The following is a 24,688-nucleotide window of genomic DNA, read 5'->3' as shown; positions in this document are numbered from 1 at the left end:
TCTCATGTCCCAGCAGAAGAAGGGGGTGGGAACTGGGGGTCAGGTCAGCCTTCCACAAAGGGAGGCAACACTTCCCAGCCAGTTTGCAAAGCTTCTAACAAGTGCAGAATCCTCTTAAGCAACAGCCATAACTCTTGGGTTCCATCCCACTCCCCTCCTCACAGGCAAAGCTCCAAGAGATAAGCTGTCAGGCCTGATACATCAAATGCTATTTCTGCACCTCAACACACAGTCAACTCACTGATATGTCATAATCAAGTCCGTATAAGTGTCAGGCGAATGGTTACTTACTCATCCATATCTAAGACTCACATTACACTTAAAGTGATTCAAACCCCATTCAGACCATTGCAAACCCAATAAGTATTCTGACAATAAGGATATAATATGCTCACGCCAAGAAAAATAAAGTGTTTTTGCATTTTCCTTCCCATTTGTTAAAGTGAACTCTGAACCTATGAAGTCGTTTGGGACCTCTTCGCGCTAAGCAACGCTGCAGGATGAGACTACAGGGACGAGGCTTGCCAGGAGGGAAATACACAATATTTCTTTCAGTGACTGCTTAGACACTCTAAGACTGCCAATGCATTGGCCTGCACGTCTATTGCCAGAGACCTCAGGTGTAATGTAAATAGGATTATAATGTGTTGTGTGTTTTAAAATGGTGTTGTTTGTTATACCTTTGTCACGTTTGTTCCTTTATGTTTGGTGCTGGTAGCACATCAGGGGTGCTTTTGTCTGTTTGTAGAGATGGCTTACTGTCCCTTCTTGTTTTTTATAGCCCTTCATTGTTTCATTGGATATGTTTTCTTGATTTCTACTGTATTGTTGAACTCATAATTGTTTCTTTGCATTTATATTTACTCATAAATCCAAGATCAAAATTACATTTTTATATAATTTTGCTCTTGAATTAATTTTCAAGTTTACAGAGATAACTTTTTTTTTCTCAGTTTTGCGCTTGATACCAGTTTTTTGGTCTCTTGGTTATATGTATATATATATTTGCATTTTTAAAGCGCTCGCACAGACCGTCGGAATGAGGCGCTGTTACATCAATATTTCTTAGTTGAGTATTTATATCGCGCTTAATATCAAGAGGTTTCTAAGCGCGGACCCGGGGATTGAACCTGTGTTGTTTCACTTCGTCTTGTTTCCAAGGCGAGCACTTTGCCGCTGAGCTATCCTCCCGGGACGATTTCTAATCCTTTTTGTGGGTAACCTCACCTGTGTTGTGATGCAGTGGCCTCTGGCTAGCCACGTACATGAAATCATCCTCCAGAAGCCCATACTGCCATTACCTAAAGCTAAACGTACACAACTCCTTTGGCAACAGAGGATAGATTGAATCTCTCGCATTATGCATTGATGTATCGTGGACCGATCTCTGACCGAGAAGATGATCTCATGAGAGAGCTAAACCATCTGAAATGAAGGAGACAGTTTTTTTTTGCTGTAGCCCTCACTGTTTACGAAATGAAAATGCCAGTTTGTCAAGTAGACATTGAAGGTAACAATGAAGAGAGGGATGGGGTGTACTCTGACCCGGAAATGAACTGATTTCAGAGATCAGAATAATCACTGCAAGAACGAGCATCTTCTATGAAAGGCAGAAATAAAAGATGCTGGCCTTTTCTGGCCCAAGCATTAAGAAATAATATCTGATGTCTGGATAGTGTTGAGCTGGATCAATCAAATGTCAGGCTGTCTTTCTGCAAAAATAAAGATAACTGTCCTGCAATACAGGCTCGCCAAACAGTTTGCACATCTGTAGCAGGTGTTGGGAAAACGTATTTGTTGAGGAGTGCCCAAGTCCTTGGCTAAGCTATATCTCAGCACATTTACAGCTAGCTGGGAATTTTGAGAAGTGATTACTGTGGCATAAATGTAGCCACCTACCTACACTTCATAGCCTTCTAATCTTGGGGTGTCACACATGTGAGCCAGTGTTCAGAGGTGTTTGTAGGAATTTTATGAGGACTCTTCTGAGGTCATTATGGACCTGATGCACATCTGAGATAAGCGATCCTGCTGTCGGTCTTCTACTTCCTTCACAAACTCCATCTAAAATTGGTGATTCGACTCATCTTCATGGCCTGAAACCCTGCATAGTTCTCACTGAAACCATGTGCCAAATGGAATCATACCACTGAGACACACGTGTCAGTGGTCTCGTCCTTGTAAAAATATCAACACGTCAATAAGGTGCCTTTGAAAACAATGGATGACTTTGCAATGTGTATGCACTAAGAATAACTTAAAAACCAAAGGCAGTTTGAGAGAATGACCAACATCCAAGCAATGTCCAGATCCTGTAGGCCGTCTGCATGTGAAAGTTGCCAATGCCAAGGGTGAGAAACCTGAGGGTATTCTCCCAAGGAGACCTCGTGAATCCCTTATTTAGGTGACCAGGGAAGGGCTGAGCTCTCAGATCACAACCCTGGGGGCGGACGAGCGAGGGAGGTTCATCTGGGTAAGGGTGCCTGGAGTTTTTCTCAGTGGATAACCACAGGGGAGACGCGGTATTCAATCGGGAAAGAGGACAAAGTCCTTGAGGCCTTTATAAGCTGTTTGAACTCAAACTCCTTTCTACCCAAAGAATCACACTTACCCAACTCCAGAAACCCCTTTGCATCTGGTAAATCCAATAGGAACTCAAACCCTGCTGCACTAGGAAACTACATCTCCCAGAATCCCTGTTTACCGTTGAGTATTCGAATACTCCCAGTCATTCTTTTCCATGTCCCTCTGATTATTATTTACTGAATTCCCGGTCGGTTTTGACAAAACACTCCCATTTCCACAATCCCCCTATTCATTTCACAAACCTTACAAATATCACCTTTCTAAGTTGACCAACCACCCATCCTTTTCCTCCTTGAACACTTTCTCACACCATGACAGACAACAGACTAACCCCAAAGCCGTTCACCTGACATGTCCTAACTGTGAGAAACCTGAAGGTGTCTCATCGACTAGTCCCCGGGAATCTGTCATCGAGGTGTCCAGGACATGGCCATCGCTATTGGATCCAGTTCCTGGGGTGGACCAGTGAGGGAAGATCAACTGGATGGGGGTTGCTTGGGGAGTGGAGGTGGGACGCCGACAGGTGAGATGCGGTATCCCCTTTCTTGTTTTACCTTTGTCCCATCCTGCCCTGTGGGATGCTGTGGCACTCTGCCCCCCCTTTTCCGACGTGAACACTTTTGCACAGGGCGATAGACGACGGACAAACACCAAGGCCATTTACTTGACATGTCCCAACGCCAATGTCAGGCAAAGTCAGGCAATTAACTTGAATCACACACACCCGACTGCCCTTTCCATTCCCCACAGTGATAAAAGCTGGAGCATGAGAACACAATACGAGCAAGGCAGACTGCACAACGAGAGAGCTAACTCAGCACAGCAGTTCAAGAGTAGGAGAAAGAGAGAGCAAATTGAGATGATACCATGGAGAGGAGTGATTTTGCCCTTATGTACAGAGACCCGTGAAACCTCCAGAGAAGGAATTGTAAGACTGCGAACAATAGTCAGAGTGTGTTGCAAGCAGATGTCAACGGTACACGGGCGCCTCCTCCGCTGACAGCCAAGCCAGGGAGAGATGCGTTGCCCAATGCTAACGGCCTTGATTCCACAGACAAGAAAGCCAAGTAGTTCATCACAGCCGGTGAATCGAGGGGAGAGCTGATAAGAAACTGAACTGTGTTGAATGAAAGTAGCTAGCGGCTGATAAAAGAAAGTAGAAAGAACTATTGATACGCATGGCGAAAGCCAGGAAAACAGATTCAAGCACCACGTGGGTGTTCACTTGAGAAACTCTGGCCGATTACCCTGTTATTGAACTACCGTAACCAGGAGGCCTTGGGAGAAAGAAGGCGAGAAGGGGATCAAAGTGGTCATACAGGGGTCTAGTAAAATCCTCTGTACGGTCGAGAGCCTGTAGTAAAATCCTCTGTATAGTCGAGAGCCTCGAGAGTTGCTTGCTCCCATCTCAGATTTAGGCTTAGATTAGGCATTTTTCCAACCCGCTGATACAGTTTAATAAACACCCTTAAACTGTGTTCAATTGTGTCTGTCTTTACTGTTGCCTTTGTTCCTTATATAACACGCTAAAGAAACGCTAATAAAAGGTTCAGAAGCAGAGTGGTCTGGTTTCGCGGGGTGGTCATTCAAAGGACTGTGACTGAAGCCTTTTTGGGGCTGTGTTATTTTGGAGAAACTACAAAAACCAAGAGGCCTTAGAGGCTGGTGTGCCATGTCAAATTGGTCCTACAGGGGTCAAGCAAAACCCAGCGTACACTCGAAAGTCTTTGACATATTGTGGAAAACTGTGGGATAGAGGAAAACTATGTGAAGCTAGACTGTGGTCTGACACCCGAACTTAGGTAAAGGAAAGAACCTGAGGGGTCTTGTGATCTGTGCCAAAAGAAAGCTAGCGTTTATTTCTGATGAAATGATTGAATCATGTACTGTGTTATAATGGCTATGTGAACCCGACGGGGGGATGCCAAGGGAGACGCTAAGAGATGTAAATCCTGCAATGTGATACAACTGAGTGAACTGTGAAATTGGCTAATGTGAATCCAACAGAGGGGTGCCTGCAATTTGGGAGTGTACAGAGATATACCCGTGAACATTGTGGCAACAAGTGTGAACCCGGCTGAGGGATGACCACAATAAATGGTTGTTGAAAAAGACAGTGAGACTGTCGAGTGCTAGGTTTTGAGTGAAAGGACGTAGTGAGCCTGATTGAGGGAAGCCAACTTTGCAAGAAGGATCGGAGCTCGGCTGACGGGGATCCAAGGAGCAAAGAGGAGTTGCCAAGTGTGAAAGATTACCAAGGGAACTTTTGTTTTGTTTATAGTTTATGGTTCAGCAGGCCTTCTAAGGCAAGAGACTTTGCCGGAAAGAGACTTGGCCCCAGAAGGTCCTGACATTGTTGAAAGGAACTTTAACCTTGTGCTGGCGAGGCCCAGTAGTGTGCTGTCCTCAAAGGTCCTGCCTTGTCCCATGCTAAAAACGTGCAGAAGGGAGATCCCCGGCTATAACATCCTGACTTATCATTTGTGAACACTTTTTTTTCTTGTAAAAATTATCCCACACTCTTTGTGAAATAAGCTGTATGGATTCACAATATTTGTTTTTTAGTATAGGCCTTTTTATTTGACAAGACACCACTAGGACTGCATTATTATTATTTGATGGTTGCAGCTTCTCCCATCTTAGATTTATGTTTAGATTAGGCATTTTTCCAACCCATTTATGTATACAGTTTAATAAACACCCTTGAACTGTGATCGCTTGTGTCTGTCTTTACTGTTGCCACCATGAGTTCCTTACACACGGTGGAGTTTTATCAATCACAAGGCATATCCTCTATATAGAAATAATTCCTAGGATTCACTGTAGACAGTCTGTACTCTTTCTTTCTTCATCAGCATCTCCCTACACTTCTCGTACTGGAACAAAACCTCTCTATTGTAGACGCCGCCATCACAGCATGAACATAACCTGCTCAGTAGTCAACATGCTTTTATTTTCGGATGCATAGCAAAGCGAGTTGCCCATATAAGTGGCTATCAAGTGGCTGATAGTTTGGCATCTTTTGAAGGCATATCGTTTATCACAAACATTTTAGGGGGAACGTTGAAAAATTGAAGACTCATGTTTTGTGTGGAACCCAGCAATTACAGTCCAATTTATCATGGATGCAGATGGCTTTGTTGGCAATAGCATCCCATGCAATAGATGGAGACTGGACGGCTATAAGATATTAGTCAATTAATCACCCACCTTTGATACCATGGATTGGTCAAATCTTCTGCAAAGTATACGTCATGTGGTGGGCCTGGCAAATGACACACTGGCTTGGATCGTAGATTGCCTGCCTAACTAGGGTTATACCGAGGCATTGAATCTGCTCTTGGAATTGTGTAATGGAGGCTCCGACGTGTTCAGTAATGCCTTAATGGTGTCCCATGTGGAGGTCTACGAGAAGATGTTTCTGACAGCATGCTTAATGGAACACTATAGGACGGGCACTATTTGTTCAAATGCATTGTCTCTTGCTCTGGTAGGGAAGTCCAAATAGCTTGAAATCTCAATGTGTGCTTATCCCCACTAAACCGGCAAGAAGCGCTATGAAGAGAAAAAGGGAAATTGCAGTGCCTAAAGACGACATCAAGGCTGTGAAAGTTTCTGATGAGATACACGTGGAAGATACCGAAGCAACTACAATCGTAAAATAATTACTTTGTTTTTAAATACACCCTATGAGAATTGGTAGATATCCACTCTGAGCAACTGTAAATACCCACTTATCGACATCTTCCCGTTGTGAAATATTTTTCAGACAAGCTTTAGGCCACTGAACTATTAACTTTACACTGTGTGTGTGGGTCACTAAGAAAAACAGGAAGTAGGTATAAAGAAAGGGTTTAGCATGCTCTTATTCTAAATTTTCATATTCAACAAAAGTTCTGCTGCTGAACACTAGAAGAACATGTTGATTCAAAATGTTGGTATTTGCTGCAGAAGACGGCTAATAGCGGACGCGGCAAAGTATGCTATGAATAGAGACTCCACTCAGCAATCCCACAAATATTCCAGTCCTCTTGGATTTCCCCAATGGCCAGCAAAAATGCAAATAAGCCCTGCTGAAATGACATTAGATGCCACCTTTTCTCATACATATGCATTTTAGAGACGCTGAAAAGCCAACTGGATTTTATAATCCGACTGGTGGACAAGGCGAGCCATGTATTGAATACCTTAATAAAATACCCAATTCACAACCCTTACGTTATGACCCACCCTTTCGGAGTTTGCAGGACTGAACACTTGGGGAGTTATAGCTATTTTGTTCACCTTGATTTGTGAATGCTACCAAATCTTCAGCAATTCTTAAACACAGATAATAATCCGCAGATGTTAGTGTCCTGCACTGTTCTATGCATGCAGCATTATTGCAGATATAGATATTCTCAAATTCTTAAACACAGGCCATAATCTGCAGATGTTAGTGTCCTGCACTGCTCTATAAATGCAGCATTATTGCAGATATAAATATTCTCAAATTCTTAAACACAGGCTATAATCTGCAGATGTTAGTGTCCTGCACTGCTCTCTACATGCATCAATACTGCAGGTATAGATATTCTCAAATTCTCAAACACAGACTATATTCTGCAGATGGTAATGATCTCCACTACTATATACATGCAGCATTATGGCAGATATAGATATTCACCCATTCTTAAAAAACAGACTATAATCTGCAGATGTTAATGCTCTGCGCTACTCCATGCATGCAGCATTATTGCAGATATTCTCAAAGTCTTAAACACAGGCTATAATCTGCAGATGTTAGTGCTCTGCACTACTCTATACATGCAACATTACTGCAGATATAGATACTCTCAAATTCTTAAACACAGGCTATAATCAGCAGATGGTAATGATCTCCACTACTATATACATGCAGCATTATGGCAGATATAGATATTCACACATTCTTAAAAAAAAGACTATAATCTGCAGATGTTAATGCTCTGCGCTACTCCATGCATGCAGCATTATTGCAGATATTCTCAAAGTCTTAAACACAGGCTATAATCTGCAGATGTTAGTGCCCTGCACTACTCTATACATGCAGCATTACTGCAGATACACATATTATCAAATTCTTAAACACAGGATTTAATCTGCAGATGTTAATGCTCTGCACTGCTCTATACATGCAACATTCCTGCAGATATAGATACTCTCAAATTCTTAAACACAGGCTATAATCTGCAGATGGTAATGATCTCCACTACTATATACAAGCAGCACTATGGCAGATATAGATATTCACACATTCTTAAAAAACAGACTATAATCTGCAGATGTTAATGCTCTGCACTACTCCATACATGCAGCATTATTGCAGATATTCTCAAAGTCTTAAACACATGCTATAATCAGCAGATGTTAGTGCTCTACACTACTCTATACATGCAGCATTATGGCAGATATAGATATTCACACATTCCTAAAAATACAGACTATCATCTGCAGATGTTAGTGTCCTGCACTGCTCTGTATATGCAGCATTATTGCAGATATACATATTCGCAAATTCTTAAACACAGGCTATAATCTGCAGACGTTAGTGTCCTGCACTGCTCTCTACATGCAGCAATATTGCAGATATAGATATTCTCAAATTCCTAAACACAGGCCATAATCTGCAGATGGTAAATGATCTGCACTACTCTATACATGCAGCACTATGGCAGATATAGATATTCACACATTCTTAAAAAACAGACTATAATCTGCAGATGTTAATGCTCTGCACTACTCCATACATGCAGCATTATTGCAGATATTCTCAAAGTCTTAAACACATGCTATAATCAGCAGATGTTAGTGCTCTACACTACTCTATACATGCAGCATTATGGCAGATATAGATATTCACACATTCCTAAAAATACAGACTATCATCTGCAGATGTTAGTGTCCTGCACTGCTCTGTATATGCAGCATTATTGCAGATATACATATTCGCAAATTCTTAAACACAGGCTATAATCTGCAGACGTTAGTGTCCTGCACTGCTCTCTACATGCAGCAATATTGCAGATATAGATATTCTCAAATTCCTAAACACAGGCCATAATCTGCAGATGGTAAATGATCTGCACTACTCTATACATGCAGCATTATGGGAGATATAGATATTCACACATTCTTAAAAACAGACTATAATCTGCAGATGTTAATGCTCTGCACTACTCCATACATGCAGTATTATTGCAGATATTCTCAAATTCTTAAACACAGGCTATATTCTGCAGATGGTAGTGCTCTACACTACTCTATTCATGCAGCATTACTGCAGATATAGATATTCTCAAATTCTTAAACACATGATATAATCTGCAGATGGTAATGATCTGCGGTACTCTATACATGCAGCATTATGGCAGATATAGATATTCACACATTCTTAAAAAAAAGACTATAATCTGCAGATGTTAGTGCCCTGCACTACTCTATACATGCAGCATTACTGCAGATACACATATTATCAAATTCTTAAACACAGGATTTAATCTGCAGATGTTAATGCTCTGCACTGCTCTATACATGCAACATTACTGCAGATATAGATACTCTCAAATTCTTAAACACAGGCTATAATCTGCAGATGGTAATGATCTCCACTACTATATACAAGCAGCATTATGGCAGATATAGATATTCACACATTCTTAAAAAACAGACTATAATCTGCAGATGTTAATGCACTGCACTACTCCATACATGCAGCATTATTGCAGATATTCTCAAAGTCTTAAACACATGCTATAATCAGCAGATGTTAGTGCTCTACACTACTCTATACATGCAGCATTATGGCAGATATAGATATTCACACATTCTTAAAAAAACAGACTATCATCTGCAGATGTTAGTGTCCTGCACTGCTCTGTATATGCAGCATTATTGCAGATATACATATTCGCAAATTCTTAAACACAGGCTATAATCTGCAGGTGTTAGTGTCCTGCACTGCTCTCTACATGCAGCAATATTGCAGATATAGATATTCACACATTCTTAAAAACAGACTATAATCTGCAGATGTTAATGCTCTGCACTACTCCATACATGCCGTATTATTGCAGATATTCTCAAATTCTTAAACACAGGCTATATTCTGCAGATGTTAGTGCTCTACACTACTCTATTCATGCAGCATTACTGCAGATATAGATATTCTCAAATTCTTAAACACATGATATAATCTGCAGATGGTAATGATCTGCGGTACTCTATACATGCAGCATTATGGCAGATATAGATATTCACACATTCTTAAAAAAACAGACCACAATCTGCAGATGTTAATGCTCTGCACTATTCCATACATGCAGCATTATTGCAGATATTCTAAAATGTTTAAACACAGGCTATAATCTACAGCTGGTAATGACCTGCACTACTCTATACATGCAGAATTATTGCAGATATAAATATTCTCAAATTCTTAAACACAGGCTATAATCTGCAGATGTTAGTGTCCTGCACTGCTCTATACATGCAGCATTATTGCAGATATAAATATTCTCAAATTCTTAAACACAGGCTATATTCTGCAGATGTTAGTGTCCTGCACTGCTCTATACATGCAGCATTACTGCAGATATAAATATTCTCAAATTCTTAAACACAGGCTATACTCTGCAGATGTTAGTGTCCTGCACTGCTCTATACATGCAGCATTACTGGAGATATAGATATTCTCAAATTCTTAAACACAGGCTATAATCTGCAGATGGTAATGATATGCACTACTCTATACATGCAGCATTATGGCAGATATAGATATTTACACATTCTTAAAAAACAGACTATAATCTGCAGATGTTAATGCTCTGCACTGCTCCATACATGCAGCATTACTGGAGATATAGATATTCTCAAATTCTTAAACACACGCTATAATCTGCAGATGTTAGTGTCCTGCACTGCTCTATACGTGCAGCATTATTGCAGATATAAATATTCTCAAATTCTTAAACACAGGCTGTAATCTGCAGATGTTAGTGCTCTGCACTACTCTATAACTCTAACATTAATGCAGCCCTAGTGCTTCTCTGACTAAAATTCTTACACACGGGTAATATGTTAGTGCTCTGCACTATTCTATACATGCAGCATTATTCCAGATACAGAGCTTCTCAAATTCTCAAACACAGGCTATAATCTGCAGATGCTAATGCTCTGCAACGGTCTACATGTTAAGCATTATTGTAGCTATGACTGGTGCCGCAAGGAGATGAGCGTCCATTTACTGCGCACATCCGGAGCAGTCAAAGGTTTAATATGTGTTAGATGAACTACACTTTAACAGAGACATTTGTGAGATTTGGAAGTGTATACCCATTGGCAGGCACGTCGTAATGTCACAAACTGCAAGTTCACACCCAACTGTGCTGGCTCTGACATTAATCGTATTTTCGCATCCATTCTTAGCCATAAAAGTATGCAATGAATTGGATTTGTATGCTCGATTTATTTATTTATTATTATTATTATTTTTTTTTTATTGTGAGATGTTTAAACTAGTAACCTACATGTAACAAAAAATGTACGAGACCTGTTGTGTTTGACAGACCACCTATATGGATCACATAAATATTCTTTCGAAGACCGCACATTGGAAGCGAGGGAGGGTGCTACTCTTTGATCTATGAGAGGAGCACATGCCTATGTGCATGAGTAAAACACACAAGAACACACAAATACAAAAGAAGGGGTGCTCTAACGGGCCCGCTCACGCCCTGAAGAGGGCTGGATCCAACAAGAGCAGTATAATTGCCAATATATCTCAGCTGAAACAAGTGTAGGCCTTATAATAGGAAATACATGTGTACACTGTACATAAATACGGCTGTGGGAAAGTATCAAGTCATGTATATGGGTTAAATGCCTAAGCAGATGCAGTAGGCGATAGGTACATTGTCATGTTTATGTAATATGTGAATGTTCATTGTGCGTATGTTCTATAACCTTGTGTTTTGGTATCAACTGGGAACATTGTGGTGCAGTATGTTAAATCATACACAATGCTTGGTGTCATATATGTAATGAGACAGAGACAGTGACACTCTGGTGTGTCACACACCCAAGTTTCGCCCAGCATGTAGTGCGCAAATGAAACCCTTATTTATTTTTATCTATAAATTTAATATTCTGAATGATATACCACTCATATCACACCCTTCTCAAAATACCCCCCTGGTCACACTGAACCAGGAATCAGGCTAGTTTACAACAGTAAATATTTATTTATTTAGAATTTAAAATCGCAATATATTTTTAATAGGTAACAACAATCACCAATGGGTGACAAGAACAATAAATAATATCTTTAATGCACTGGGAATTAGGTAATGAACACAAAAACAATGCAGCTAAGAAAAGAATACTTTTGGGTTGGTTTGGAACAGAGAACACTGTGGTTAGAGGTTCCCCTTGCAAAACCCCTCAACCCACCAATAGGCAATTTAAATAAATGTGAGGAGAGACCATGTACTCAGGAATAATACCGACCAAATAGAATATCACTCCTACTTTCCCCCATTAAACACAAGAGAAAAATGGAATTGGCTTTTCAACTGTCAGGATGGCTTTAAAAGTGGCTGAGCAAAAACACTAAATGTGGTAAAAAATGCTGAAATGATTATAACTTTCTACAAGAGCCACTTTGAACGGATGCAAGCAAGCAAAAGCAATGATTTAATTAAAAGAAAACATTTGGAATCTCAAAAGCAAAGTGGGAATTCATTTAAAGGCAATTCACACGTGTAAAACATTCGCAAATGTAAATTCGGGGCAAACTTTTACTATGCAATTTAGCTAAGGATGTTAGGTATCAGTGAGAATTGAAATTTAGTTTCTACCTTAAAACTGAGGGAGTAATGGAGGATTTAGTGCGAAATGTTTTTCGGAAATAACAACACGAGTTTGGACAAAACCTCACTTCAAAATCATAAAATATGGCTTATGCTTCTACTCAAGACTAGAGCACGCAGACTAGACAACAAGATTGGGCCGCAGTAAGCTTTGAGACTGATTCATGACTTCAGTAACAGATCCCCAGCACCTTCCCGGCGGAACCAGTCCACACACTAGAAGTGGGATTTTTGGATGAGAGTTACACAAATACAAAATGACTATGAAAATGACACTTTAGCAAATAGACAGAATAAGATAGCACTAAGATGTTGACACTGTTACTGGTTATACATTAAGGATAGTTCAGAGATTGGGGTGGGACAAGATTAGACAAGGTATACAATAGTTTTATAGCATCCAGTTAATACTCACTATTCACTGAGATTTAAGATTTTAGGCCCGTCAAGATTCTGGTCAATGGATCGGGTCTGACAGGGAAAGACAGCACATCAGGCACGGGACTGGATTGGCTAGGCCAGTCACCGGAACTGCACAGGATCTGCCCTTCTTGTTTCTGGATATTTCAGATCAGTGGGATGGCGAGTTCATCAGGCAAGCATTATGGAAGAAAGCCAGATAGTTTCAGGATGCTAGTTTCAAGATGCTTCCCCACACCACAGCACTCCACTGGGTTGTAAGGATTAATTGAGGATTGTGGCCTAGCTGAAAATGGTTCAGCTACTGCTTGGCCTGGTCCTTGGCATCTGTATCTGGAAGGATGTTAAAGGCTGGATGTTGAATGCAGGATCAGAGTGCTTTGCTGGAATCATAAGAGAGAGTCCCTATGTGTTGTCAGATGTGTCTATTTATCCTTTCAAATGACATCACAAACATGAGTGTATGGGCCGGCTTAACTAAGCCTCCCCCTGTGAACTCGGATTGGATTAGAGCCTCATCTCTGCCTTGCACCCGAGTGATTGGATCAAGGACAGATGATGTCAAATTTACAGTTTGGTTTTTACAATTCTTAGAAACCTCCCCTAGCCACTAGTATCAAAATAGAATGTTGTCCTAAATACACATTTACACATTTGTAACCTCTATGAAAACCACATACAAGGATTACATATTTTATAGAGTATCTGTTCCTCAAAATCCCACAGCTGTGAGACCTTGTTTCGCCTTTTTGCAGCATTTTGTCAATTTCTCCATGAAAACATTTTCCAAACTTTCTCCAAATTTACACCAATATGCGTGTTTACCATAGGAATGTGTTTGCATAGTTTAACAATTCTAGCCTAAATACAGTTCCCATAAAACCACATATATTGCCATTCCTGTTCAGAATATGCTACACAGTTCCACTACGTTTTGCAATGTAGGGCCAAAAATTAGAATAACAAATCTGCCCGTTTTATATGTTTCACCATTTCTGATAGCGAGTTCTAAGTCTGTAAAAATTGTTCATTACAGATTCTTAGCAGCAAATGGTCCGCCTTTTGTCTGTCTATAGAGTCAAGGATTAGCCCCCTACCTTTGGGATTTCCTTATGCAAGTCTAGTTTTTGACCTTTTCACACGTCCATTTCCTGGCCTGGAGAATCTTCCATTGTTCTGTCTTTGGGAGCAGACACAAGTCTGTCCTACCCCACAATGATCATGTGTCATTGAGCATTTGCTGAGAGGAATGCCCTCCCCTTGGGTGGAAACCTGTTTATCAACTTTTTGCAGGCCCAGCCAGCCTAAGTTAAATTCTTAATTTCTTGACTTAAAAATCAGCACACAACAAACTTGTTGCATCAGATGACATGAATAAATTACATTCTTAGATTTTAACCTGTGGGATCAAAACAACTGAGATCAGTGTTCCTTTCAGCAACAGTCCTTTTATATTTGCTAATCTGGCAGATCTTTAGTTTTGGACAACTTTAAGTTTAATCAGGAGAGCCCAATTGACAGGCGCTGTCACTCACAGGTAGCCCAGTGTGGCTGCACACAAATTTTTGACAGGAACTGTCATTCACAGACAATCCAGTTTTGCTGAGAAAATGTTTTGCTTTTAACATTTTAGGACCTTGTACATTCACAGTGGGTCACTAGATTATATGGATTTTTCTGGCAAACAAGATTTTGAGTGTTGGACAGTGTTATCTACAGGTATTTTGAAGTTTCAGCAACAAAGTAAATGTCATTTACAGGCAAATTTTGGAGTTTCACTTGCAAAGCGCTGTTGCTCCCTCTGTACTCTATGTTTATTTGTCATGGAGGCCACTGCCACTTTTTCTGCAGTGTGTGCTCTGTTCCACCACACATGCACCATGGGTGGCAAGTTGTGCAGCCATCTTTTTGTGTGATGAAAAACGCGTTTTTGGAGGTTTTGGCGCGCACAAGTGTTTTGCTGCCATTTTGCTGTTTCTCGCACCATAGATAGCAGAGTGAGGCTGCATAGTATAGCAGAGTGGGTCAATACATCCCACAGGTGATATACATGTTTAATTTTGAATGGCAATATATATTTTGTGAAATAAAATGTATGTTTCTAAAGAATGTTGATGTGATTGATATAGGTGGTCTGTCAAACATAAGAGGTCTCACTCACTTTTGGTTAGATTTAGATTTTGGACCAGGAAGATCGAGATTTACCAGGTACCCTTTTTTTGGACTAAACTAGTAACTTTACACACAAAGAAAAGCATACTTAACCAGAATAAATGCACAGCCCATACAGATAATTTAAGATACAATCAATTAATAATAGACCATTAAACACATCATCAAAGCATAAGAGAATATCATTAACATTGTTACTATAAATACTTAAGTGTTGATCAAGTTAATATTGTACATCTATTTTACCACTGCAATGCTCAAGGAAGTTTCAAAACAGCTAGAAAGGCGTAACCAGAAGTCGTGAGTTGTGAGCATGTTACTATTGTGAACACTTTCCATAAAAGCCTGACTTCTCAGCTCATGTAGGGATGTACATGACCAAAGTTCCAATGGTTGCTCTACTTCTTCACTGCACAATTCACAGAATTGAGGCTCGATCTTCATTCTGTCTCTTATTTACTCCATGTGGCCAGCTATAGAATAGAGTCATATTCAACCTAAATCAGAAAAATTGCCCCCATAAAAAGCATTAGGGAACTTTTCCAAATGATGAGGAATTCGTCCATCCGCACAGGGAGTGTGCGCTCACCTGGGCTTGTTTGATTTTTTGCTAATGAAAATGAATGATGGTAGAGCAACCTCCGAAAATGTGTGAGGACATTCTGCACACATTTTCTCTGCTCACCGCACGAAACACATAGTCACCTGTACTACAGGAGGACACAGCCTACAGGCGCTGTCCTCCCCTCTCAGGTTCAGCTGAAATGTGACAGCCACGGATACATCAAAGCAACTCAAGAAAGGGGAAGGCACAGCTTCCACCGGGCCATGGGCAGCCTAATTAAAATATCTAAGACTCCATGGATCGGCTTTCCTATTGTTTAGTTTGGCTGGTGGCAGTGCATACTAATGAGAGATAATTGAGGCAAGCCTGTTGAAGAGGCTTGGTTGACAAACAGACGACAGGAAGGAGGGGCTAACACCCCTTTGGTATGCAATATGTCAACTTGAAGCTAGTTCCCACCCTTCTGCATGAAACTCAGTGAAATTAATGTCTGGGTCCGCTATTTACCACAGGCAAAACCCTGCAGATCGGACCCTTTTCAGAGGGAGAAGTATGTGATTTAAGGGAGATAGGAAGTCTGCTCTCATCACAAACTTCAAGAGAGACCTGCACTTTCAAGAATCACAGAGGGCTCAATTAACTATAAAGACACTTTGATCTACAACAGACAGGAAGATGGGTGGGAATTAGGTATATTTTGTCAACCCTTACCTTTCCTGTGGCAGAGCACTCTGGTCCTTGCCTCATGCATAACAGAAGATTATTTGTGGGGACCCAGGATTGGTTCACTAAAATGGGTTTAGCCTGTAGCAATCACTGGGGCCAGTTTGGTTTAAAAGAGGGCTGAACCCCTCATTTAGCAGATCATCCGACGACTTTGAAAGGAGTAAGAAGAAGGACTCATTTGTACCCATGCTGAAGGTACAATCTCCCTCACATCTTCTGTCAGTTGTTCCAAGAGGGATGCAAGATCCCTCCCTAAACATCTTTCAGGGAACAGAGGGAGATACCATACTCAGAGGACCCATCCAGCAGTTCCAGAACAAGTACCCAGCCAGCACACAGTGTGCCCTGCTAGGCTCTGCCAGCAAGCTTCCTAGGATTACTGGCTAGCTATTCCTCCGTCTGATTAATCTTAAGCAACATTCTTACAGCTCCTTTTTGAATTTTGGAAATAGGGCCAACCAATCCAGTTACCAATCCTTCTTTGACATCCTTGTAGAGACGTTTGTAATCGAAAGGTGCCATTTATTATTTTCTTTCACATTGACTTTTGTTCTTCCTACTGATGCTCTTTGCCCTTTCCCACCACCAAGTTGTTATTTGCACTGTACACCATTCACCAAGAATTATCAATAAAAAAAACGGTTTAACAATAAAATACAGCATTATTGCCATAGCTGAGGAAATACTCATGTATTTACACTACTCACCTTGGGACTTGCTTAGGCTCTTTATATTTTTATACTGATGACATTGTTTAAGGCTCGTGTTACCAAAGTCTTGCCAAAGTGTCTAAGGGTGGTATGACCCGAGCAATGTAGCTCGCAAGATAGGCCAGGCTGCTGAATTGGAAAAGGCTCTGCCTGTCACGGAGCAGACTTTCATGAGCCTTTCCATCCTTAAGAGTCCTCACAGAGCTCCCAGTGCCTTTCATTTGCACCACCTGCCTCTCAGCGGTCATCCAATCAGAGCCCAAATGGAATCAGTGAGAGGTGCTGAAATGCAGACTGCCTTGCAGCACGAATTAGACCAACTATGAATCACATTGGTGCTTTTGGGCGACATCAGTTCCACTGTCTTCATGGCCCACTTGAAGTAGATGTTTTGGACTGCAGGTTCCATCAGCCCTAGCCCAGTAGTCAATGGTGAGAGGTCATGGGAATCCAGGCACATCTTGAGAAGCATAGGTTACAGAACCCTGCCCTATGCTCTTGCAAAGGTGCAGCCACCTCAGTGATGAGGTATGCCAAGGCTGGGTGCAGGTGGATGGGTGCTAAAGGATGCCATCCGAGATGGACCAGTGCACTTGGAGATTGCATGTTGCTCACCACCAGTGCACTTGGCGATTGCATGTTGCTCACCTCTTGTTCGTCCTGTGGGGTTGTGGCCTGCCCTGCAGTAGTGTGGCTGCCATGGTAAACATGTAAACTTGGAGGATCTTGCAGGCATCCTCTGAATGTGTCAGGGGGGATCTGTGGTTCATTTGCCTGGAACCCAGAGGGACGATTTGCCATGAATGGGGAACATTTTGCTTGGATGAAGAAAGACTTACGTTGCTGTACGTGCAAGTTGGGCCACTAGCAATGGTTAGTGTAGAGAATCAATATCCTTGCTAATGAAACCCTGCATTTGGCATTTGCCATTAAAATGCCTAGCAGACACATTGAAGATGTACGGGGTCCATATAGTGACATTGTTAGCATATTCAGAAGCCATTTAATTGATCTTTTGCCTAGTTTGTAGATTCGTTGGAATTATGACACCAGAGAGGATTAGGAACTTAAATTACCATATATGTCAATTTTTCTGCAACCAATCTAGCTTCAGACCAAGATGTATTGAACCATCCCCTCCTTTACCCCAGAACAGTCAATTGTAAAACGTACAGGCCAAAAAAGGAAGTACCCTCCTTCTCCAAGACCAGTCTGCAGCTTATAACACTATTGATCCTAATATCCTTCCCCACTGCACGCACCACCGTCTGGCTATTCCTGGCATTCAACTAAAATGGATAACCTTGTAATCGCAGAACTGCTCTGTAAGAGTAGGATTGGGTGACTTCCCCACAGACCTCACACCTGAGAGCTGTGGGGTCCCACCTTGCTCTGCCATAATTTGTGATAGTATAGAAATATCTGAAATCGTCTTCAAGCTAATGTAACACTGATTTATAGATCTGAGTAAGTTGTCTACCTTGAAAAAGCACAAGGAAGGTGTGAAACACATGTTAGTATTGGAAGAAGGAACTGAATATTTGGATATGGGACATAATTTGACTAGAACTTAATAAAGTCACAAACTGGTCAACCATTTGTTCATAAAACTGTCAATAGAACTAAACAGGTGCTTTCCAGGTTACTTGTTTCACTTTGAGGGTTAGCAGAGGATCCTTTAGGCAACCCTTTCAATGCTGCTATCATAATTGAAAATAGGATGTTTACATACATATTAGAACATTTCATAGCGCAGCAACTCCCAAGCCCCACCAGAATCTCTTACTTCATTTTTATAACTATATTTGGAGTGTGATATCTTTCTTAAAGTTCCATAATGTATTTAATTTTGTGGTACGTGCCTGTTATTTGTTAACCATTCTATCGTCATAAAACGACTCCACAGTATCCTCAGCATCATGGACATGGGCACATGACTGGCTGACCTCCTTCCTAACTAACTGTCCTTCCAGGTGAAACTGGGTCCTTTCCCCTCCACTACCTCATTCTCTACCTGCAGCATTCCCCAGGGCTCTATCCTATCTCTGTGGCTTTTCAATATCTGTGTCGCCCCTCTTGCCACCTGATCTCCTCCTTCTCTTCTCATTTCCAGTGTTATGATGATGATACACAGCTTTCCTTCAAGCTTCCCTCTATTATCTCCTCTTCCTTCTCTCTCATTCCTGATTGTCTGACCGCTATTCAGGCATGGCGCACAGCTATTGATCTCTGTCTTAATGCCAGTAAGACTGAGATCTTTCTTATTGGGACACCTGTGCTGTGTTTCCCTGCTGCACTCTGGCTGCCCGCCATGGGACCACTACCCTCACTATCTAGTGAGGCCAAAAATCTTGGGGTTATCTTCGACTCTTCTCTTTCCTTCACCCCTCACATCTTGGACCTTGTCAAGAAGGCCCACTTTCAGCTCCACCCCCTTAGAGGCATTTTCCCTTTCTCATCTTCACCCAGAGGCTCAATGTCTACAGAACTCTTATCCTCTCTACGCTGGACTACTGCAACAGCCTCGTCCTCAATCTACCTCTTTCCTTCCTTCGCCCCCTTCAATAATCCAGAATAGGACTGTGAGACTCATCCTTGGCCTCAAGCCCAGAGACCACATCTCTCCAGCCCTAAAATCTCTCCACTGGCTATCGGTAAGTGCAAGGATCAAATTCAGAACCTTTTGCATCATCCACAAGACTGTCTGGGACCTGGGACCTCTTTACATCCGGCTTTCCCTCCCTAAATACATCCTTGCCCAAGTCCTTCTGTGCTCTGGCTCCAACTCTGTGCGGGTCAAATGCTTCTCAAAGCAGAGAGTGGGAGGCAGGTCACTTTCCTTGGCTGATTCTTCCCTCTGGAACTGCCCCCCCCAGACCCGATCCGGATCTTCTTAAGTTCTGGAAACCTCTCAAGACTTTCCTCTTCTCCTCTTCCTACCCTCTCCCAATCCCTTGCTAATCTCTCCATCTGCCATTGTGGTGCCAGGTCTCTTCAAAGTCACACAGGGACCAGACGTCCCACTAACAGTCCCCCCAGCATCATTTTTCCAGCACTTGCCCTCGGGTTTCCTTCCCTGGCCTAGCCCAGTTGGTTCTCCCTTACCCACCGCACTATTCCTCCCTCCCCCTTCTAGCCCTGCACTTGCCACCTTGGCCCTCCTAGCACTTACCCGCCCCCCTTTCCTTGGGATACTCCATTCCTGCACTTCTCCCTATATCCCCTCCCCCATGCACTTACCTCCTTGTCATGCACTTGCATGGTATGATTGGCACATAGCCAATATAACCGTTTTTTGTTTTTCTACATTTGGTTGCTCTACTTTGATTCCTCCCCTACACCGCCCCTTCTTGTCTTAAGGCACCTGGAAACACTTGTGCATAGGAGCCATATAAATGTCCAACAGATAAATAAATAGAATAAATAGATAAACCATCATAGGAATGATCTCAGGGGTGCACGCTCCCTTTATGTACAACAGCATGTGTACCCCAAGTGTCAGATTCCAGCAAGTAAATCATGTGCAGTATGGGCCTCAGAAGTCCAATCCTACCCCACATATATTTGTCATAGTATGGGCCTTTGTAGCAGCTGCTCCCCTCACATATATCAGTCACAGCATGGATCATTGTAGTTGATGCTCCATCCACAAAGAACAGACACAGTGGTATAAGCAGTGGCAGTTCAAGCTCTGCTTATATAGAACATGCATAGCATGGGCCTCCACAGTGCAGGTATCCCTTTAATGTAACAAGCATAGCATTTAGCTCAGTACATCAATTCTTCATGTAGAATAGGCAGTGCATGCATTTAAGGAATTCAGGCTTCCCCAGGGTAACATCGCCAGAGCGTAGGCTTCTGCAGGGCTCCCTTCATGCATCCAGGTCCTATGTTCACCTCCCCACATCATGTTGTGCTCCCAGACTATTGACCTGCTCCACCTACAACTTTACCTGTTATTTGTGAAGGAAGATTGCATTGTTGTTAGATGTGTTATACATGTGTGCGAGGCCTGGATTGCAGAGGTCCAGGCGGTGCCTCTTCTATGAGGATTGACCTGCTCCTTCTGCAACTTTACCTGTTATTTGTGAAGGAAGCTTGCATTGCCATCAGATGTGTTCTACATGTGTGAGCAGCCAGGGTTGCTAAGTCCCATGCTGTGCCTGTTCTATGAGGATTGACCTGTTCCACCTATGACTTTACGTGTTATTTGTGAAGGAAGCTTGCTTTGCTGTTGGATGTGTTGTACATGTGTGAAAAGCCTGGTTTGCAGAGGTCCAGGTGGTGCCTTTTCTATGAGGATTCACCTGCTCCACCTGCAACTTTACCTGTTATTTGTGAAGGAAGGTTGTATTGCTGTTGGATGTATTTTACATGTGTGAGAAGCCTGGGTTGCAGAGCTCTATGGTGTGCCTGTTCTATGAGGATTGACCTGTTCCACCTGCAACTTTACGTGTTATTTGTGAAGGAAGCTTGCATTGCCGCTGGATGTCTTTCACATTTGTGAGAAGCCTGGGTTGCAGAGGTCCATGCTGTGCCTGTTCTATGAGGATTGACCTGTCCACCTGCAACTTTACCTGTTATTTGTGAAGGAAGCTTGCATTGCCGCTGGATGTCTTTCACATTTGTGAGAAGCCTGGGTTGCAGAGGTCCATGCTGTGCCTGTTCTATGAGGATTCACCTGCTCCACCTGCAACTTTACCTGTTATTTGTGAAGGAAGCTTGAATTGCCGTTGGATGTGTTCTACATGTGTGAGCAGCCTGGGTTGCTGAGGCCCATGCTGTGCCTGTTCTATGAGGATTGACCTGTTCCACCTGCAACTTTACGTGTTATTTGTGAAGGAAGCTTGCATTGCCGCTGGATGGCTTTCACATTTGTGAGAAGCCTGGGTTGCAGAGGTCCATGCTGTGCCTGTTCTATGAGGATTGACCTGTCCACCTGCAACTTTACCTGTTATTTGTGAAGGAAGCTTGCATTGCCGCTGGATGTCTTTCACATTTGTGAGAAGCCTGGTTTGCAGAGGTCCATGCTGTGCCTGTTCTATGAGGATTGACCTGTCCACCTGCAACTTTACCTGTTATTTGTGAAGGAAGCTTGCATTGCCGCTGGATGTCTTTCACATTTGTGAGAAGCCTGGGTTGCAGAGGTCCATGCTGTGCCTGTTCTATGAGGATTGACCTGTCCACCTGCAACTTTACCTGTTATTTGTGAAGGAAGCTTGCATTGCTGTTGGATGTGTTATACATGTGTGAGTAGTCTCGGTTGCTGAGGCCCATGATGTGCATGTTCTATGAGGATTGACCTGTTTCACCTTCAAATGTACCTGTTAATTGTGAAGGAAGCTTGCATTGATGTTGAATGTGTTCTACATATGTGAGTTTGAAGGAAACGTGCATTGCCATAGGATGACTTTTACATGTGTGAGAAGCCTGCATTGCAGAGGTCCATGCTGTGCCTGTTCTATGAGGATTGACCTGCTCCACCTGCAACTTTACTTGTTATTTCTGAAGGAAGCTTGCATTGCTGTTGGATGTGTTCTACACGTGTCAGTAACCTGCGTTGCTAAGGCCCATGCTGTGCCTGTTCAAGGATTGACCTGTCCACCTTCAAATGTACCTGTTATTTGTGAAGGAAGCTGGCATTGCTGTTGGATGTGTTCTACATGTGTGAGAAGCCTTGGTAGCAAAGGCACATGTTGTGCCTGTTCTATGAGGATTGACATGCTCAACCTGCATCTTTACCAGTTATTTGTGCAGGAATCTTGCATTGCTGCTGGACAAGTTCTGCATGTGTGGGAAGCCTGCAAAAGAGTCCTTTGCACATGGAACAGGTGCACTATGGGAAGCAGTGCAAGCTTCCTTCTCCACAAAGGAGGATGAATTTATGTTGCTAGTTCTACGTCTGTTTATGTTCCCTTTGTAAGTGTGCATAAATCCTATACCCACTTAGCCAATGTGTTTGAAAATTAAACTATAGAATCAACCATTATGGCCATACTTAGGATCTGAAAATGTGCAAAACCTCATGGAAGAAGCAATGAACACCTCGAACGTGTTTCAAGTTCACCAGTTGTCACTGCCTTTACTATGATACAGATGGTTATCTTTATGTCAAATACCCACAAGTTTCCAAGCTAAAAAGTATTCAACACCTTCCTAACAACCTCTTGCGGATAGGAACCTATAAAGCACCAGTGGCCGACAAAGCCAATGTTGAGCCCTGGCACAATTTATTTTGACAAATTAAGCACTGACACACCTTAAAAATAACATTAAGAAGACCCATTTCCCTAAATGTGATGAACCTGGCCACAAGTACTCTGGGTTTTTTAAATCAACAATCATAAATTCAGTGCTTCAGGCAATCTTTACTTCATCCTGAAGACAACTGATGGCTCCAAACCTTACGCAATACAAATGCAACATAATATATGCTAGCACAGCAAAGCAGAACATACCACAGTATAACATCCAACTGATCACTACCAATGAACTCTCTGACAGGTTATAAACCAAAACCTCAGGCTCTGACATAAAACATACTAAGCTATTGTCGTCAACATGTTGACTGTGCTCGCTATCTCCTAAAGGCAGGCAGATGGTGGCACTCAGACAGAGCTGCATGTACAGAAAGGCGGCAATGATTGATGAGTTGCTGTTCAGATGAAGCGACTCAACCAGATGGACCTAAATGGAGAGCCACAGGAGATGCATGGGGGAATGCAAACATGAAGGGCATATGGCATGATCAACGCACAGACGGTGGATGAAAGGAGGACACAACACTATGCTGCAGGATGCCGATGTAAAACTCTGGAGACATTCTTCAAGCTGAGGAAATGTTTTTGTCTATTTTTGTACGTGATTGGAATTGCTCTCTCCCCAACCTCGCCCATCTAACAGAAAGTAACTTCGGTCTATGGAGAGAATTCCAAACCTTCGTGAAATATAAATACAGTGCATAATCTCACTATGCCTTGTAATGCTCATAGACACATCCATCCTCAGTTGGTGTGTGTATATAACATTGCTCTTGTTCTCTGCCTGTGTGAGTGGAATTGGTTTATGCTTTGATATGGACAGTGAAAAGCTAAGTAATGGCCCTTTTCAATTGTTGAAGACGGATAAAATTGTCCATTGGTACATATCACATTGTATGGTTTTTCAACTTGGTGTGTTGCATGGAATTCTGTTTCTTGTCTGTGAAGGTGTTCTATTACCCCACCAAAACCTCCAGTGATGCCTAAGAATGTAACATTGTATATTTAAATAGTACTCCCGTTTAGTTCTAAGCACCTGACCCATTATGTTAATGTTACCTTTCTAAGTCACCTGTTTTCTCCACAATATGTTTTTTGTTTGTTTTGTCAATGGTATATGTCTCACTTTTGAGCTATTGTACAGGCAAGTTTCATGGGTATGCCTCCGCCAAATGTAATTGTTTTATTGTAAGTCATTTCTGTTCGACATTGACATCCCTGTTCTTCTAACAAATACTAATACAAGGACAAATAAATGCATATTTTCATGTTCGGCATAAGTAGATGGAACCACATTTCCCTCATGGATGGAATTCCGCCAATGCTCCATGCTGGCCTACCACTGTGATAAGTGGAACACCT

General features: G+C 42.0%; 1 protein-coding gene across 2 annotated transcripts in view; it reads right to left on the bottom strand.

The window, feature by feature from the left end:
* The window catches only part of ASTN2 (astrotactin 2), a 3,972,579-nt gene that overhangs the window by 2,471,216 nt on the left and 1,476,675 nt on the right, over positions 1 to 24,688 (bottom strand). The window lies entirely within an intron of this gene.

This window comes from Ambystoma mexicanum, chromosome 8 (assembly GCF_040938575.1).
Source record: "Ambystoma mexicanum isolate Mex_15411 chromosome 8, UKY_AmexF1_1, whole genome shotgun sequence".
NCBI classification, from domain to species: Eukaryota; Metazoa; Chordata; class Amphibia; order Caudata; family Ambystomatidae; genus Ambystoma; species Ambystoma mexicanum.
The sequence above is the reverse complement of the archived record's forward strand: the minus strand, read 5'-3'. Positions and strand labels throughout refer to the sequence as shown.